This window comes from Perca fluviatilis, chromosome 24 (genome assembly GCF_010015445.1).
Source record: "Perca fluviatilis chromosome 24, GENO_Pfluv_1.0, whole genome shotgun sequence".
Taxonomy (NCBI): domain Eukaryota; kingdom Metazoa; phylum Chordata; class Actinopteri; order Perciformes; family Percidae; genus Perca; species Perca fluviatilis.
Window position 1 is genome coordinate 259,311 of NC_053135.1, and position 21,759 is coordinate 281,069.

The following is a 21,759-nucleotide window of genomic DNA, read 5'->3' on the forward strand; positions in this document are numbered from 1 at the left end:
CACACAGAGACACACACACACACACACAGAGACACATATACACACAAACAGAGACACACACACACACACACAGAGACACACATACACACAAACAGACACACACACACACACACACAAAAAAGTGTCAGAAACTTCAATAAAAGCAACGAAAAAACAACCTTAAACCTGTAAACTGCTCCGTTTTTGTTTTGTTATATTTTTATTTCTGGAAACCTTCACTTTTACATAAAATGATGTTAGACGAGTATCAACCAATCAGAACTCACCATGACATGCAGCAGCCTCAAGCAGAAGAGTCTCAGGCTCTGGGTCAGTCCCACGAAATCTAGAGCGCTCCTTTAATGAGTCAACGGGCAGAAACAGACCATAATAAGTTCAAGTTCAAGTGTATTGTCATGTGCATTTAAAAGTACAAAGTACAGAGAGAATGCAATGAAATATGCTTTTTATTTTTATTTTTTTATTAGTTTATTTATTTAATTTAGATCAGTGGTCCCTGGGCAAGGGAGATAAAAGGACAATACAGACAATACTATCAAAACAGAAACTTAACACCAAACAACATATAACAAGCATTACATCACGTATAAACCGGTATTTAAAATATACATTATATGTTATGAAAAGATCAATGGGCCTCATTCACCAATATCTTCCTAAGTTTTCTCTTAAATATGTTCTTAAGAAAGTTTCTAAGAAAAGTCTACGTCGGATTCATGACGTGTTCTTAAACAGCAAAAATGTTTCCCCCTGTGTTCTTAGGATTGATGAATCCCACGTCTTCGTAACTGAAAGCGCGTGCCAGTTGTTCCTAATTAGCATAAGATAACTCCTCGCAAATTCCCATATAAGGACATGGCACTTCCTGTGCACCTCCTGGGAAGAGGGAGACTGTGAGATGGCTGTCGGAGTCGCGGTGGAGGAAGTACTGAATCTCAAGTAAAAGTACAAATAATAAGAGACATATTTACTTTAGTAAAAGTATAGGGTGTCCACTACCACAAACAAGGCCTGGCTTTTAAAAGAAGTTCCTATCCTAACCAGCATAAAACGGAAATATGTTGTTAGAATCAGAATGTGGTTGCTTTTATTCATGGATGTATTTTAAGAAGGTTTTATTTTCTTTAACCATGCAAGTAAGCAAATAAAGTGTGTGAAGCAGCGGACATGGGGAGATGTGAAGAGGTCCAGCCAAAATAAGATATGAACGCGTCTTACGCAGCCTGGCGGAGGAGTAAACGACACTGTGGAGAGAAATAGATGGCAACTATGATTTAAAAATGGGAATAATAAAAAACATTTTCATTTTCACTTTTACAGGAGGCTGTATTACAGGAGGCTGTATTACCGGAGGCTGTATTACCGGAGGCTGTATTACAGGAGGCTGTATTACCGGAGGCTGTATTACCGGAGGCTGTATTACCGGAGGCTGTATTACCGGAGGTTGTATTACAGGAGGCTGTATTACCGGAGGCTGTATTACAGGAGGCTGTATTACAGGAGGCTGTATTACAGGAGGCTGTATTACAGGAGGCTGTATTACCGGAGGCTGTATTACAGAGGGTTTAAAAACGGGAATAATAAAAGACAAACATTTTCATTTTCAATTTTACCATTTGCCTTGTAAACAAGGGTTAATACAGCACCTTAGTTCTTGTTTGTACAGCTTTAACTGTGTTTAAATGTGTTATAGAAATAAACTTTACTTACTGACTTTACAAGAAACAGGGTTTAGAGAGCAATTCTCAACAAAGTAAACGGAAGTACATAATCCTTGTGTTGTCCTTCGGGTCACCGGGACCCGAAGGACCACACAAGGGATATACAGTATCTATGGCAACCAAACTTCACTGGTGATACAAACGTGTGACGGTCAGGAAGACGTTTTGGCAGCGGGGGGAACTGATCAGAAAATGTAACAGAACGATGTAGAAATGTAGTGGAGTGGAAAGTATAGATAGTTGCTGCAAAATGTAACAAAGTAAAAGTCAAAAGTAGGCTATGCACTATTGAGTTTACTTAAGTAAAGTACAGATAACGTGAAAAATGTACTTAAGTACAGTAACGAAGAATTTGTCCTTTGTTACATTCCACCACTGCATTTTGAATCACCAAATAACGCAGGATTTAATCAGTTTAATTGCTGATGTAAATTGCAGTGTTAGTGTTTTTTTGCATATTGTGATTTTTTCTCAACAAATGATCAGAAATACATTACAGTACAATACTATCATTGTGAACGACTGTAGAATTAAATAAAATGCAGTAACCAATTATTTGGATCAAATAGTCATCACTCAAATGTGCGTAAGAGTGCTCTTCAGTGTTTGCATATTTTGTTCTTAGCTAAGAACAAATCCAAGTTAAAGGTGCAATATGTAATATTGTGTGTAATACTGGCAGCTAGCGGTTAAAATAGTTACTGCACTACCAATTCAAAATACTGGAGAGTCGTTTCCCCCGCCCCCTCCTGCCCAGACTCGAAGTTCACGGGGGTTGCCAGGCTGAGACCGCAGCATTCACAACAATGTTGCTAGACACTTTTCTCACATAGCCAGACATTACTCCACAGCACAGCGGAGTAGCTAACGTTAGATGCTATTCACATAGCCAGACATTACTACACTGCACAGCAGAGGAGCTAACTGCTAAGCATCTCACATAGCTAGACATTATTCAACAGCACAGCAGGTAGCTAACGTTAATGCTAGTCTCACATAGCCAGACATTACTCCACAGCACAGCAGAGTAGCTAACGTTAGACGCTATTCTCACATAGCCAGACATTACTCCACAGCACAGCAGAGTAGCTAACGTTAGATGCTAGTCTCACATAGCCAGACATTACTCCACAGCACAGCAGAGTAGCTAACGTTAGACGCTTTCTCACATAGCCAGACATTACTCCACAGCACAGCAGAGTAGCTAACGTTAGATGCTAGTCTCACATAGCCAGACATTACTCCACAGCACAGCGGAGTAGCTAACGTTAGATGCTAGTCTCACATAGCCAGACATTACTCCACAGCACAGCGGAGTAGCTAACGTTAGATGCTAGTCTCACATAGCCAGACATTACTCCACAGCACAGCGGAGTAGCTAACGTTAGATGCTAGTCTCACATAGCCAGACATTACTCCACAGCACAGCGGAGTAGCTAACGCGTTAGATGCTAGTCTCACATAGCCAGACATTACTCCACAGCACAGCCGGAGTAGCTAACTTAGATGCTAGTCTCACATAGCCAGACATTACTCCACAGCACAGCGGAGTAGCTAACGTTAGATGCTGGCTATATTGACAGTCATAAAAGCCCGTGCTCACGCGGAGCTCTGTAACCAACTGACAGACACACTTTTTCGGCTTAAAATTACAGTATGAACCGCTAAAAACACAACAACCTCACCGTCCTCTCCACACGCCAGTCAGGCACACTTCCTCGGCTTAGAATTACAATACAAAACGCTAAAAATACCACTACCTTACCGACGGAACACACTTCATTGGCTTAGAATTACGGCAACAATCGCTAAGCACACTGCACACTCACAGTCCTCTCTTTCCGATTTACAGCCCCCCTCTCGTGGCTTAAAATAACTCACCGTTGTCGGCTCCAGCCGCTGAAGAGGCTACATGCTGTAAACAGCCGTGGGCTGCTTGCCTGGTCCCCCGGTAACGTTAGCAGTAAGCAGGGTTAGCATGGCGGCGTTAGCCAGGACCAGTCGGGATCACTTTACTGGCTATGTCTCAATTGTTTTTGCGAGTAACCAACTCGGTTACTCTAGCTATATAATTCAATGTGAGTACACAAATGTTGAAATCACAAAAAATGCCCCTAGTAGCTGTGATAAATTAGCCTGAAGCTAATGCTTACCGGTTCAGGAGAAAATAAGCCAACTCTGCGTCCTTTTGGGCTCTAAGCTGTCTCCATCTTTCAAATACATCTCCAATATTTACCAGGAGGTTGTTATGTCTCTGGTCACGCAACTGTTAGAAACATGCTGTTTTCTTTTTTTTATGTCATGTAGAATCTATCTCCATTGATCCTGTTTGTTTGTTTGCTGCTTTCATGGCTGTACTACTGTTACAGCTGTAGCGCGCTGGGTTTACGTTTTTACAGGTATATATCTGGCAACCCGGCCTGGCTGTCAAACTGGGCCGTTGATAACAACACACACACACACACACACACACACACACACACACACACACACACACACACACACACACACACAGATCAAAACATAAACATAAATTCCGTCACGGAATGTAAATTTCAAAAAGAAAAAATACTGACGTTAGCATTGTTGTCAGAAAAGATAGTATTTCAGTTTAACATGTTTCCTTAATATCTGATGAGGCATTGGTGTCATTTTTGGATTTATTACAGTACAAATATTACATATTGGACCTTTAAGAAAACATTAGTGAATGCTAGAATCTTCGAAAAAAGTGCGTAAGAAGGGTTTAAGAACACATTTCTTTGTAAGAACGGTTGGTGAATGAGGCCCAATCCTTTACACGAGTTTAAAACAACAGAGCCTTACTGGTCCTCATACACACATTTCAGAGAGGAGGGAGGTGTGTGTGTTTGTGTGTGTGTGTTTGTGTGTGTGTCTGTGTGTGTGTGTGTGTGTGTGTGTGTGTGTGGTTGGTTTCAGTTCCAGTAAAATGTTATCCATCAGATCTTTATATAGACCTTAGTGGTCATCTAATACTGTATCTGAAGTCTCTTTTATATAGACCTTAGTGGTCCCCTAATACTGTATCTGAAGTCTCTTTTATATAGACCTTAGTGGTCATCTAATACTGTATCTGAAGTCTCTTTTATATAGACCTTAGTGGTCCCCTAATACTGTATCTGAAGTCTCTTTTATATAGACCTTAGTGGTCATCTAATACTGTATCTGAAGTCTCTTTTATATAGACCTTAGTGGTCCCCTAATACTGTATCTGAAGTCTCTTTTATATAGACCTTAGTGATCCCCTAATACTGTATCCGAGTGTGTCTTTTGGTCACCTTTTGTTTTCGCTTCATTTTTGTCGCCCTTTTGGACGCCTTTTTGTCGCATATTTGACGCACATTTGCTGCCTTTTTGTCACCCTTTTTGTCGCCCTTTTGGACACCTTTTTGATACCTTTTTTGTCGCCGTTTTGTCATCTTTTATACTCAATATATACAGACTGGTTTATACTGCTGAATACTCAACATATAGACGGGCTTAAACAGGGAATAATGGTGTTGTGTGTGTGTGTGTGTGTGTGTGTGTGTGATCAGGTGAGTTACCTGGCGATGCAGGACAGCGTGGACCGTGACCCCTGTAAGTTCGTGTTGTGGTCTCGAGGTTCGGAGGAACGCTTCACGCTGCAGGCGTCCTCAGCCAGCATCAAGATGACCTGGGTGGAGACCATCTCCACGCTGCTGGACACACAGAACAACTTCCTGTCAGGTTCGTACATCCTGACAGACTCAGATTACTATTCTAAGAGTCTGACATCATTATGGGATTGATCCCTACAGAGATAGACCTTTTAGGGGCCATCCACACGGAAACGTTTTTGTGCAAACGCACGTTTTGCATCGTTTGGGCCGACCGTCCAGACGAATCCTGAAAACGCACTTTTTTGAAACCAGGTCTCAGGGTGAAAAAATCCGAAAACGGCTCTCGTTTGGCTTCGTATGGATGGTGAATACGGATCCGTATCGATGATGTCATCGCCACACCCCTCTTTTACACCCTCTCCCACGGCCGCTGACGCACACAACTGCATTAAAGCTAAGCGAGCACATCCCATCTCCATGGTTACACCAGCTCACTTCATCTAAATACTGTCTCTGCTCCCTCACCCTTCCCTCTGGATTCTACACAAGATATATTGCTAACGTTATGTAGCCAACGTCATTCATGGATCATTGATGTTTGTTTGACTGCCGATGTTAGAGCTAGCTAACGTTAGCGCGCTAACGTTAGCCTGCTACTTGCGCGCTGCCATCATGCAAGCATAAGAGAACGTTATAATCTAGTCATGTTATGATGGGAAGTGGAAGTGACTATGCTCTTCTTCTCCGTTTTTGGTGAATTTCTGTAGCAGAAACAGCGCCGACTATAGGCCTGGAATATGAAGTAGCGTGTTGAGTCATTTACAAGTGGATTCGTTTGGACGCAACTTTTCTTGAAACGAATCCAGGGAAGACGGGTACAAAAAAGATCGTTTTGGTACGTGTGGCCTTAGTTAAAGAGTAAGATCCTTTTAGTTTAAGATGAAACAGCCCCAAAATCCCCATGACCAAACTACAGTAGCCTTCACGCTTCAAAAAGCAAAGGTGTACAAAAGGCCATCCATCAGCCGTCATTCTCTTAATACATCCACGAGTTCATACGTTCTCTTAATACATCCACGAGTTCATACGTTCTCTTAATACATCCACGAGTTCATACGTTCTCTTAATACATCCACGAGTTCATACGTTCTCTTAATACATCCACGAGTTCATACGTTCTCTTAATACATCCACGAGTTCATACGTTCTCTTAATACATCCACGAGTTCATACGTTCTCTTAATACATCCACGAAGTTCATATCGTTCTCTTAATACATCCACGAGTATATAATTCTCTTAATACATCCACGAATTATACGTTCTCTTAATACATCCACGAGTTCATAACGTTCTCTTAATACATCCACGAGTTCATACGTTCTCTTAATACATCCACGAGTTCATACGTTCTCTTAATACATCCACGAGTTCATACGTTCTCTTAATACATCCACGAGTAACAGAAGTGAACAAACAGGCCACAGAAATGGGACAAAATGCAAAGCACAACACTGAAACCATAACATTACTGCTGTCTGGGTTGTATTCCAAATTGTATTTTATGTCATTTAAACTGTATGTATGTCTAATGTATTCATGTTCTAGCCCTCTTTACCTTTCCCTAGGTGGCTTAGCCACTCGTCAGGCCACCATTGTTAATAGGAACCTGTACTTAATGACTATAATAATAATGATGTTATGTTTCTTTTCTTTCCCTGTATGTGTCATTCAAATGTTTTAATATTGTCTGAATTATTGTTTTTTTGGACCCCAGGAAGACTAGCCGGTTCAGGGGGGTGCCAAAGAATACAGGGGTGGGGGGGCGCTAGTCTTTATCTGGTTTGAGAGGTTGAGGAAAAAAAAAAATATTATTTGCACTTTAAACAAATTATGATAATACACTAGAATATATAATGTATACAAAAGTCTGTATAAAAACTATATATTTTTGTTGTCACTTAAAATTGGAGACAGGCTACTTAGTAGGCCAAACCTCTGGGACCTCTTAACCTGGGACCCTTGCTGTCATCAGGTCAGCTGGTAGCTGGTAGCTGCTAACTGTTAGCTGTTAGCTGGTAGCTGCTAGAGAAAGTCATGCTATATCTCGAGAGTTACCTCAACTTTGGTTTCGGAGTGGAGCCAAGGAAAAAGGTTGGGGGAACCCCTGGTCTAGGGGCAGCTAATGGGGATCCTTATAATAACCAGTAAAATGATGATCACCTCTGTGCTCCTCCTGTTGGTACTTTGACCCTGCTGCCCCTCTGGTGGCTGCAGAGACTCACTGCTTCAAACTACACCTCTTGTTTATTTATTTGTGTTTTTCTTGTCTCTTTTTAGTTGTTTCTTGGTACGTTAACGGCGCAATTTGTGTAAATGTCACGTTATTTTTAATCGATTGATACGTGTTCACGGGGACGCTTTGTCTCATTTTTTATCGTGGTGGCGAGCACGAAATACCCTCCGGGAAAGGCCCTCACAGGCGGAGATGGCTGCTGGGACGCACGCAATAACAGGACGGTTGGGGATAAGGAAGACTACCGGAAACTACAACAATCCTGCTAACACACAAACACAAACAAAAACACACAGAGACACACAAACAACACAGACACCATACACCATACCACACACATACAACAACACACACACACACACAACAACACACACAACAACACACACAAAAACACAACAAACAAAACACACACAAAACAAAACAAACACAATACACAACACACACAACACACACACACACAAAACAAACAAACAGACACAACAACAATACACACACAAACAACACACACAAAAACAACAACCCACACAAAACACACAAACAAAAAACAAACGACACAACACAACACACACACACACCAACACCACCACAATAAAACACACAAACACACACACACACACACACACACACAAACACAACACAGCACACACACACAACACAACAACAACAACAACACACACACACCACAGACACACACACAACCAACAACACACAAACAAAACAACACAACAAAAAACAATAACACACACACAACCAAACACACAAACACCTAAAAACAACACAAAACACCAACACACACACCAAAACACAACACAATAAAACACACAAAACAAACACACACACAAACACAACACAAATACACACACATACAGACAACAACACAACAACAACACACACACAACAAACAGACACACAAAACGCAGACACACAACAATACAACACACAATACCCACACACAACACATCAATAAACACATCACACACACATCATCATATCACACATCATCACACAAACTTCAGAAACAAATTTGCTTATTTAGGTGGTCCCCCGAAAGGGAGGTGACCATTTCAGGAACTTTGCGATAACGGCGCGGGCACTGCGGGACACAACAACAGCTGCAGGGACACGATCCACGGCCTCTGGGGACACAACAACAGCTGCAGGGACACGATCACGCCTCTGGGGACACAAACAACAGCTGCAGGGACACGATCACGGCTCTGGGGACACAACAACAGCTGCAGGGACACATCCACGGTCTCTGGGGACACAACAACAGCTGCAGGGACACGATCCACGCTCTGGGGACACAACAACAGCTGCAGGGACACGATCCACGCCCTCTGGGGACACAACAACAGCTGCAGGGACACGATCCACGGCCTCTGGGCACACAACAACAGCTGCAGGGACACGATCCACGGTCTCTGGGGACACAACAACAGCTGCAGGGACACGATCCACGGCCTCTGGGGACACAACAACAGCTGCAGGGACACGATCCACGGTCTCTGGGGACACAACAACAGCTGCAGGGACACGATCCACGGCCTCTGGGGACACAACAACAGCTGCAGGGACACGATCCACGGCCTCTGGGGACACAACAACAGCTGCAGGGACACGATCCACGGTCTCTGGGGACACAACAACAGCTGCAGGGACACGATCCACGGCCTCTGGGGACACAACAACAGCTGCAGGGACACGATCCACGGCCTCTGGGGACACAACAACAGCTGCAGGGCCACGATCCACGGCCTCTGGGGACACAACAACAGCTGCAGGGACACGATCCACGGCCTCTGGGGACACAACAACAGCTGCAGGGACACGATCCACGGTCTCTGGGGACACAACAACAGCTGCAGGGACACGATCCACGGCCTCTGGGGACACAACAACAGCTGCAGGGACACGATCCACGGCCTCTGGGGACCAGTGTTTGGAATAACGCCGTTTAAAAGAACAGCGTTAGGTAACGACGTTATGTTTTCAGTAACGGGGTAATCTAACTAATTACTTTTCCCGTCGTTACAACGCCGTTAACGTTATTGACGCGTTAAATGCGCGTTAGCATTAGGCATTGATTGAATAAACTGTGTAATCCAAACGCACCCCTGGCTCGCAGCCAGTGAGGAGGTGGGTTAATAACGAGGTAAGCGATTATGATTGGCTAAGGCAGAGTCATGTTTCATGGTAGCCAATCAGAGCCAGTGTTTTTACACACACGCCAGCACACGCACCACACACACACAACAGCTAAACAGAGATACGATGAAGCAGCAGAGATGGCGAGTCAGGAGCAATCCGATGAAAAGTTGGCATTTTCAAGGTGGAGATATAAGCACTACTTCAAATTCATTGTGGTCAAAGGCAAGAACGTGCATGTAATGTGTACATTATGTATGTCCAGGAACGAAGACTTTGTCGACATCCGTTGTAAGCAACTCTTAATTTAATGAAGCATCTCACAACGACACACGCATCTACAAAGCTAGTGGCCAAAAACACCGATATCTCCACCACAGATGATAGCTCGCCGTCCACTAGCAAAGAAGCAAAGTCCTCCAAGCAGCAAAAGCCTCACAACAAAAACCTATGACACAGGCTGAAGTCAACCGTATGATAGGCAGGTATGTTGTTAAAAGTTGGCCTATGTTTGTCATATAAGTTTATATGGAGCAACTTTTTTTTAACAGTAACGCAAATAGTTACTTTACCTGGTAACGAGTTACTTTTATTATAGAGTAATTCAGTTACTAACTCAGTTACTTTTTGGAACAAGTAGTGAGTAACTATAACTAATTACTTTTTTAAAGTAACGTTCCCAACACTGCTGGGGACACAACAACATCTTCTAAACTGACCTTTGTTGATCTGAGATGAAGACAGATTCAGCAGCTGCATCACGGCTGATTTCTCTCTTCACATGTTCTCAGAAACACGTTTCGGTGAAACTATCTTCACTGTTTAGGTTCATTAAACCATGTGGAGCATTTTAACTCACTATAGGCACAAAGAAAGTGCTGGGTACGAAATGACTCACACAGATACACACACACACACACACATACACACACACACACACACACACACACACACACACAGACACACACATACACACACACACACACACACACACACACACACACACACACACACACACACACACACACACACACACACACACACACACACACACACACACAACCAACACACACAAAGACACACGGGCACACACAAACAAACACACACAGACACACACAAACACAGAGACACACACAACAGACACACACTCACACAACACACACACACACACAAACACACAAACAAACACACACACAGACAGGGTGTGTAGACCACCACCATGACTCCATGAGTCTAATGTCTGATTACTCCACGTTGTCATGGTGATATTTTGTGATTACTCCACGTTGTCATGGTGATATTTTGTGATTACTCCACGTTGTCATGGTGATATCTGGTGATTACATTCTGAATCTGCAGCGTTCTCTGTCAGGTAAACCAGTAAGTCAGTAGTAGGGTGTACAGGGGAGGGGCATATGAAGTGGTTTGGGGTCCTTCTGGGAGTCATTTTGGGGAACAATTTGGTTTTGAAGAATTCTACAAGCAGCAATACCACAGGCCAAGTAATCAGCTGTTCCAAACAGGCACATTTTCAACAGGCTCTGCACTAGTCTAGCCTCTAAAACCAGGAAAACACAACACTTGTCATATCACGATTTTACGATATCCAATATTTAATACAATATCTAGCTTCATATATCGATGTAGAATTAATATCAATATCGTGCCCAGCCCTAGTACTTACAAAGACAACAAAAAGGAATGATTTCATGCAAACAACTAAGTATAAAAACACAAAGCAATAAACAGCACACGGAGAGAAACCATACGGCATGCAGGAAACCACCAGCCAATGAAATGACCGATATGAAGGAATATAACTTCTACAACTAAAGGTCCAGACGCACCGAGCCGATAATCGGCCGTCTCACAGTCTGGGGAGGTCGCTGACTCGAGTGTGTTCGGTGTGCTCCGTGCCGTTTTCATTTTGGCTGATTTGACACGTATAATCGGTGGGGGGAGGGCAGTCAGACTCAAATGACCCTTCTGATTGGTGGAGAGCTAACCCGGAAACAGGGAGCGGGAGGAGCGGGACTAGAGTAAAGGGGCAGTGGTGGCCTAAAGGTCAGAGACACCAGCTTGTGACCGGGAGGTCGTAGGTTCATTACCCAGACCGACAGGATAAAAATCTGCCCTTGAGCAAGGCCCTTAACCTGTAGCGTGTCTGCTGGGCTAGTAGAGGCTGACGGCCTCCTTGGGAATTTGTTGGAATGATTTGGCGATGGGGGACGGTGCACAGGCTGACAAATTGGCGCTAACCTCCTGAAGAGCCTTGGGTGAGTTTGTGTAGCTCTCCCGAAGGGCCTCGATTAATGACGTTGCATAACCTGCAAACATAATAATAATGATGATAAAATACTGTATAAAGATTGCTGTCAATGATCACAGAATTGTGCCAGTCAGAGTCAGAATTTCGATTAAAATCATTATTTATCACTCTGACAATGTCATCATGTCCTGTTTGTAGCTATATTTGCTATATTTCCTATGCAGACTCATTTTATGTGTTGCCATTGCAAACAAGAAAATTCAATGTGATCCCAAACTTTTGACCAGTAGTGTATAATTCTCAAATATGATGGCATCATAACCCCACAGACTAAAGCAAGCCTGGTACATTGTAAATTAACATCAGCACCAACCAAGCTAGCCATAATAAATCCACAACATATTATATATATATATATATATAGTTATAGCAAATAATGTGGGCAGACAGTCAGGGCTATCCGATTTTAATAAGATATTCTGATATTCTAATCAGATATGGCCTGCAGTGTAAACGAAGCCCTACCTGCTCTATTTTAATCAATGTTCCTCCCTGCTGCTCGATTCTACTGTCAGACTTCTCACAACAGGCCGCACAGATCTATGGCAAACAGGGCCATGAGGTCCTCTTAGCACACAAGGAATTTATCAATGGCAATACATATGTGTGTCTCTGTGTGTGTGTGTCTGTGTGTTTCTCTGTGTGTGTGTATTTGTGTGTGTGTGTGTGTGTGTGTGTGTGTGTGTGTGTGTGTGTGTGTGTGTGTGTGTGTGTGTGTGTGTGTGTGTGTGTGTGGGTTCGTGTGTGTGTGTGTGTGTGTCTTTCCAAATCATCTGTTAACCAATACAACCCAACACACCACCAGAGGGAGCCACTACACCACAAAGGAATGGCCACAAACCACAAGATACCAAAGCACCAGAGCAAACACCAGCACTCATTCTCCCATCCAGCACCAGCATTACAGCAACAGTCACCTATCCAACCAACAGCCACCTATCCAACCAACAGCCACCTATCCAACCAACAGCCACCTATCCAACCAACAGCCACCTATCCAAACAACGCCACCTATCCAAACCAACAGCCACCTATCCAACCAACAGCCACCTATCCAACCAACAGCCACCTATCCAACAACAGCAGCACCTATCCAACGGCAGCCACCTATCCAACCAAGGCCACCTATCCAACCAACAGCCACCTATCCAACCAGCAGCCACCTATCCAACCAACAGCCACCTATCCAACCAACAGCCACCTATCCAACCAACAGCCACCTATCCAACCGGCAGCCACCTATCCAACCAACAGCCACCTATCCAACCAACGCCACCTATCCAACGCAGCCACCTATCCAACCAACAGCCACCTATCCAACCAACAGCCACCTATCCAACCAACAGCCACCTATCCAAACAACAGCCACCTATCCAACCAACAGCCACCTATCCAAACACAACAGCCACCTATCCAACCACCAGCCACCTATCCAACCAACAGCCACCTATCAAACCAACAGCCACCTATCCAACCAACAGCCACCTATCCAACCAACAGCCACCTATCCAACCAACAGCCACCTATCCAACCAACAGCCACCTATCCAACCAGCAGCCACCTATCCAACCAACAGCCACCTATCCAACCAACAGCCACCTATCCAACCAACAGCCACCTATCCAACCAACAGCCACCTATCCAGCCCAACAGTCATCTATCCAACCAACAGCCACCTACACTCAAAAAACTGAATCAGGGGGTTGTGCATTTTAAATAGTTGTTTATTGTTCAGTTTACTTAAAATAAATGTATGTGTTAGGTTAAAATGTAAATTTCAAATAAGGTCAATGTAATTGTGTCTATTGTTACCTGTAAAAATATGAATGTGTTGATAAATCCCAAAACATTTAATTTAAGTGAATTAGCATTGCAATACTTGTTACATCCTGAAGACAGCAGTATAAAACACCAGCTACAATTTAAACGAAAACAGGAGAAGAAGACTGAGATGCTTCAGACTGCGCGCGTTTAGTTTTGAATTCCTGACCGGACCACTTCGACCCCTCCTTCGGGTTAATTTCGGTAATTCTGTCAGAAAAAAGTTCCAGTTGGTGTTTGGTATCTGATATGGAAAAGGTAGGAGGACATTTTCTTTCACTCAAACCTGTTTTGTAATATTTTCATGTTGAGCATGATAGAACTTTGTGTTTGTGATGCAAACTGCTGTAAAGCAGGTGGGTCTTCGACAGGTTTGCTATAAAACTTAGCTAGCTAGCTAACGTTAGCTGTATGACCATAGACTATATATGTATGACCCATTTCTGCATTTAGCTAATACAGATAAACAATAGAAAAGGTGCCCATTTGTGGACCTGAGGTATGGTTAGCTGCAACACTGCATGTTACTCATGTTTAATTTCAAAGCAGTTAGGCAGGACTCATCCACTTATTTGTGGTGAATTTGAAAGTTTACTTTGCACATGTATTTAGAGTATAAAATATATCACCCCGACCCCACTCAGCCAAATCATTAGTTATTTTTTCATTGTGTTTTAATCAGGTTGAGTGTGTGAAAGTCATGTTAAGGAATGATGTAAAAGCAAGCTTTGAGGACATTTTTGTCATATTGTAGCTCAGCAACACTATGTAACTACAGCTCCGCTACCCTCCACTCCCTACTGGTTGTCTCATTAAACTACAGCTCAGCTTACTCTCCACTCCCCTACTGGTTGTCTCATTAGGAACTACAGCTCACGCCACCTCCACTCCCCTACTGGTTGTCTCATTAGAACTACAGCTTGCGCTACCCTCCACTCCCCTACTGGTTGTCTCATTAGAACTACAGCTCACTACTCTCTCCACTCCTACTGGTTGTCTCATTAGAACTACAGCTCACTACCTCCACTCCCCTACTGGTTGTCTCATTAGAACTACAGCTCTCACTACTCCCTCCACTCCCCCTACTGGTTGTCTCATTAGGAACTACAGCTCAGCTACCCTCCACTCCCCCTACTGGTTGTCTCATTAGAACTACAGCTCGCAACTCACTCCCTACTGTTGTCTCATTAGAACTACATCACTACTCCACTCTCCTACTGGTTGTCTCATAGAACTACAGCTCATGCTTACCCTCCACTCCCCTACTGGTTGTCTCATTAGAACTACAGCTCACTACCTCCACCCCCTACTGGTTGTCTCATTAGAACTACAGCTCGCCTACCCTCCACCTATTCCCTACTGGTTGTCTCATTAGAACTACAGCTCTCGCTACCCTCCACTCCCCCTACTGGTTGTCTCATTAGAACTACAGCTCGCGCTACCCTCCACTCCCCCTACTGGTTGTCTCATTAGAACTACAGCTCGCGCTACCCTCCACTCCCCCTACTGGTTGTCTCATTAGAACTACAGCTCACTACCCTCCACTCCCCTACGGTTGTCTCATTAGAACTACAGTCTCACTACCATAGTTTAAACTACAGCTGGCCACTCTCCACTCCTCCTACTGGTTGTCTCATTAGAACTACAGCTGGCTTACTCTCCACCTCCTACTGGTTGTCTCATTAGAACTACAGCCTCGCTACTCTCCACTCCCCCTACTGGTTGTCTCATTAGAACTACAGCTCTCACTACCCTCCACTCCTCCTACTGGTTGTCTCATTAGAACTACAGCTCTCACTACCCTCCATCCTCCTACTGGTTGTCTCATTATAACTACAGCTCGCGCTACTCTCCACTCCTCCTACTGGTTGTCTCATTATAACTACAGCTGGCTACTCACACTCCTCCTACTGGTTGTCTCATTAGAACTACAGCTCTCACTACCCCTCCACCCTCCTACTGGTTGTCTCATTATAACTACAGCTCGCGCCCCTCCACTCCTCCTACTGGTTGTCTCATTAGAACTACAGCTCACGCTACTCTCACTCCTCCTACTGGTTGTCTCATTAGAACTACAGCTCTCCCTACCCTCCACTCCCCATGATGGTTGTCTCAATATAACTACAGCTGGCGCTACTCTCCACTCCTCCTACTGGTTGTCTCATTATAACTACAGCTGGCGCTACTCTCCACTCCTCCTACTGGTTGTCTCATTAGAACTACAGCTCGCGCTACTCTCCACTCCCCCTACTGGTTGTCTCATTAGAACTACAGCTCTCGCTACCCTCCACTCCCCCTACTGGTTGTCTCATTATAACTACAGCTCGGCTACTCTCCACCTCCTACTGGTTGTCTCATTAGGAACTACAGCTCTCACTACCCTCCACTCCTCCTACTGGTTGTCTCATTATAACTACAGCTGGCGCTACTCTCCTCCCCTACTGGTTGCTCATTATAACTACAGCTGGCTACTCTCACCCTCCTACTGGTTGTCTCATTAGAACTACAGCTCTCGCTACCCTCCACTCCCCCTGCTGGTTGTCTCATTATAACTACAGCTGGCGCTACTCTCCACTCCTCCTACTGGTTGTCTCATTAGAACTACAGCTCGCGCTACTCTCCACTCCTCCTATCATGTAACCCTGACTGCAGACCCGCAGTCCTCAATGTGGGCGGAGTTAAACGTTTAACCCCGCCCACTGCCCAACTCATTCAATACGGTGTCCGTTAAGGGAGAAGAAACCTTAATGAATGTGGGGAAATGCAGCAATTTAAACACAATGAACTTAATCATTGGTTTTACTAATTATGAAATAAAATATTGACACATTTCACAAAATAACAGATTAACTACCTATCAAAACATTAAATTACCTTAATTATGCATTAAATGATGAAAAAAGTAATATATTTGAATGTGTATTTACCATAATCAAATGTAACCTGAGATACTTTCTTAATGTTATCAAAATGAAAAGGGATCACTAGACTTTTTTTTTTTATTTAACAACAAATTATTGAACAACAAAGAAACATTAACATAAAACAACCAGGCAAACAGTAAAAATGTTAATGAAATACTAAAATGTTATTAATGATGAACATAATCACAAAAATTATGTTATTAATAATAATGAAATTAATAATATTCATAGTAATGATGATAATGATAATATAATGATAATAATAATAATACCAATAATTATGAAAATAAGTTGAATAACAACAACAATAATAATGACAATAAGAACTAAAACAATCATGTACTGGGGCCTGTTTCACAAAAGCAGAATATAAATCCAGGATAACTGATAAAGCGAGGCTTGACCTAGTCTAATCTGTGCATCCTGGCTTGGTGCGTTTCAGGAAGGCCAAGCCAGGCTGAGGAGGAGAGACTAGGAGCTGAGGAGGAGAAACTAGGTCAGGCTGGGAGGAGAGAGACTAGGTCGAGCCAGGCTGAGGAGGAGAGACTAGGTCAGGCTGAGGAGGAGCGACTAGGAGCTGAGGAGGAGAGACTAGGTTGAGTCAGGCTGAAGTAATTCAGATAGATGTGCATTCACGGCTTTCCTCAACAGACCGCGAGGCCGATCACAGATTTCCTGATGCCAAAATGGAGAATACGCATTGTTCATACTTTATACAGAGTGAGCAGCAGCTTCTTGTGGAAGTATGATGACATGCAATGATTATAATCATTTGCACAAATTTAAAGTTGTACTCTTTGCCTTAAAAGTAAGCAGTTATAATCATTTGCCCAAATTAACAGTTGTACTCTTTGCCTTAAAAGTGAGCAGAAGATAATGTTACTCAGGAAATTTACCATGAAGATCAATTTTTGCTAGAATATGATGTGTAAATATCTCTTTCATTCTGTTCCTCCCTCTCTCTGATGGGCTAAAATATAAATTTCCTAAGTTATATTAACTTCCACTGCTCGCTTTTAATGCAAAGTGTACAACTGTTCGTTTTTGCAAATGACAGTGACTCATTGAATGTTTCAGTTAAGAGCAGTAGTTCATAAATGTATATTTTTAAACAAACATTCACTATTATTCTACTACTATTCATTCGCGTTTTTTTTTTTTTTTTTTATAGAGGACGAGTTTCCTTCTCTACTTATTATATGCCTCGCTCCCTTGTATATATGGACGTAGAAAATAAAGACACTGAAGAAATTGGATTCTAAAATCTAGAAACAATCTCCATGGAGATTTATGTGCCTGGGCTTTCGTGAAACCGAATCAAGGCTAAATTCATCCAGGATAACTGGGAAATCCTGGTTTAATCCCTTATCTTGGTTTTGTGAAACAGGCCCCAGGTCTGGATCTCAGGTACGGATCGTATTATATCACTCTTCGAGGAACATGGCATTGATTTTTAAGTGTTGTTCAACAACACAAAGTTTGAAGAATGTTTCAATGTCGTCTTGGTGCTCATCCAGTTGTTCTTCTAGGACGTCCTGAAGTGCATTTATCTGATTTGCAGGGTCCATTTGGAGAACAGCAGGCTTCATCACCTCCCCACGGAGTAAAGACAGCTCATTGCTTTCTGAATTCACACTGTGCCCATCACCACATAAAACGCATACTGTAAAAGTAAAAAAAAGCTGAAAAAATAGGTTTAGTTTGATACATTTTGATGACATCCCCAGGAATATATTTGAGGATTTAGAAGAGGGTGCCATGAAGTCACATCACGTCATCAAATCAGCATCTATCTCCTAGGACTTAGATGTATGAACAGTGTATGCAGTGTAAAAAGTTTACTAAACATGTCAAGAAATACAAACAGTATGAGCAAAAATAGTGTGCTTTGCATACCGTAAGTGCGAGAATAATAAGTTGAAAAACTTTTCTACACAAATATGACCAGTAAAATATACTGAATAGCCAACATCTTACCATCAAAAAAAACACGCCGCAGTTGTCGGATGAGCCTTGCTTGGTATGAGCAATATACAGTTTGTAATGAAAGAATGATGATCAAGTTGTACAGTTCATAAGAGTTATATACAGAAATACCTTATCATCTGCACCACAAGTCCTCCAGGGTACAGGGGACAAGGTCTGAGCGATATTTCTGTGAAAACAGTGTATTGGAAAAGTAAATGTAATGTAAAGTTTAAAAACCATTTATACACCAACATATAATCAATGCTTTGAACATTTAGGAACTTTCCAGAGGTTAGAACTTCAACTTAACCTTAAGAGTTCCGCAAATTTCATGTACCCACTCGTTCCTTGTGGCAGAGAAATTTCAATATGCCTAAAAAAAACAACCTTTTTCTTGTACTCGGATTAGTCTCATTACAGTGCATATCGCCGAATGCACTCTGATATTAGCAGGGGTTAAATTGGGCCGGGGCTCAGCCCTGGCACATAAGCCTGCTCGTTTGTCCGAACCGCCCTGCTTGCAGTCTAAATAAGTCACATAACATTTGATGAAAGTGATGCTTTTGAAAACATGATATTTCTGACAATAAATTAAAGATTTTTAAAATGGCATGCCTATTTTCTGTCAGCGAAGCTGAAATGAGAACAATCAGAACACGGCAACGACCGCCCAGAAGAACTGCAGACCATTCACCACTGCAGGTCAACTACATAACGCCAAAGTGTCTACGTCGGTAGGACTAACAGATAAAAGGCCTACTCCTAAAGCTAAAAAAACCCTTTCGCAGCGGTGGAAACCCGGTACTCTGAAGCTCCACCGGCCGCTACGAGTTCACGTCGCTGACCAAGCCGTGGAACCGGTCCTCGCTGTCGGCCAGCAGCAGGGCTCCGAGCCGGCCACGGATCGCCTCCGAGCATCGGAGAGCCCCACTCGGAGCCGCATGTGTGTCTGTGTGTGTGAGGTGGACCTGGTCACCACAGACGTGGTTACGTACGTTAGTTTAAATATACGTTAGCTCATGTGCAGCTAATTCACATAAAGTAACGATACACCTAAAATTACATGAACAATATTATATAAGTCACACTTACTTCCATTATTTATGATATGAAAGCGGCAGTCCGAAGCATGGAAGGAGACAGGAGGAATACGGGAATACATAACACCAAACAGGAAGCATCACGGTGACGGCGGGGTCAAATGTTGGAGAGTGGGCGGGGCTAAACGTTTAACTCCGCCCACATTGAGGTCTGCGGGTCTGCAGTCAGGGGCTTCTCCCTCCTATTGGTTGTCTCATTAGAACTACAGCTCACGCTACCCTCCACTCCTCCTACTGGTTGTCTCATTAGAACTACAGCTCACGCTACCCTCCACTCCTCCTACTGGTTGTCTCATTAGAACTACAGCTCACGCTACCCTCCACTCCTCCTACTGGTTGTCTCATTAGAACTACAGCTCACGCTACCCTCCACTCCTCCTACTGGTTGTCTCATTAGAACTACAGCTCACGCTACTCTCCACTCCTCCTACTGGTTGTCTCATTAGAACTACAGCTCACGCTACCCTCCACTCCTCCTACTGGTTGTCTCATTAGAACTACAGCTCCGCAGCTACCCTCCACTCCTCCTACTGGTTGTCTCATTAGAACTACAGCTCAGCTACCTCTCCACTCCTCCTACTGGTTGTCTCATTAGAACTACAGCTCACGCTACTCCTCCACTCCTCCTCCTGGTTGTCTCATTAGAACTACAGCTCACGCTACCCTCCACTCCTCCTACTGGTTGTCTCATTATGAACTACAGCTCACGCTACTCTCCACTCCTCCTACTGGTTGTCTCATTATAACTACAGCTCACGCTACTCTCCACTCCTCCTACTGGTTGTCTCATTATAACTACAGCTCACGCTACCCTCCACTCCCCCTACTGGTTGTCTCATTATAACTACAGCTCACGCTACCCTCCACTCCTCCTACTGGTTGTCTCATTATAACTACAGCTCACGCTACTCTCCACTCCTCCTACTGGTTGTCTCATTAGAACTACAGCTCTCACTACTCTCCACTCCTCCTACTGGTTGTCTCATTATAACTACAGCTCACGCTACTCTCCACTCCTCCTACTGGTTGTCTCATTAGAACTACAGCTCGCGCTACCCTCCACTCCCCCTACTGGTTGTCTCATTAGAACTACAGCTCTCGCTACCCTCCACTCCCCCTACTGGTTGTCTTATTGGAACTACAGCTGCAGCTAAAAGTTGCATAGTGTTGCTTTAAGAACCATGTAAAATGTGCCCCAATAATTGATCTGTTAACATCTTTATAGGTTTACTTGTCTCTTTTAGTAATCATTATGTTGCAAAATTTCAGATCCTGGAAAAATTGCTTCGATGATGATTTGTGTTCCTGTTTGGATAAGACCTACTCAAAAAAAGGTAAGATCTAGCTACCTAGTTACTGCAAACATTAACAGTAAGGTGATAATTTTACTTCCAGTTAATTACTGAGGCTGTAGTGGGTGTTGGTGGTGTACAGTTTTAATGTACAAATGTTTTAGTATTATTGTTGTCTACCTACATGAGAATATCAGGAACACAATGCAAACAAAAACGGAACATATCTAATTATAGTTAAAGAGAATCTAAAGCTGTTGGATTGCATTAGATTGGCCTACCTAATAAAGTGCTTGGTCAGTGTTTATTAAATAATGTAAATGATAAAAATGATCTCTAGTTTGTTACAATCACCCAGCATTACTTCATCTTATTATTTTTACACATACTGTTTAAGGTGTGATACTTATAACACTATTATATACAGGAAATCTGAATTGCAGAGGTAAAACATTTTCTAATTTAATTGTTTTTCTCCTTGCTCTTTCTCCTCTGTAAAGGAAGCCGATGGTACAGCTGTTGAGAGGAAGCTTGAGAAGTCACCTTTGGTATCTACAGC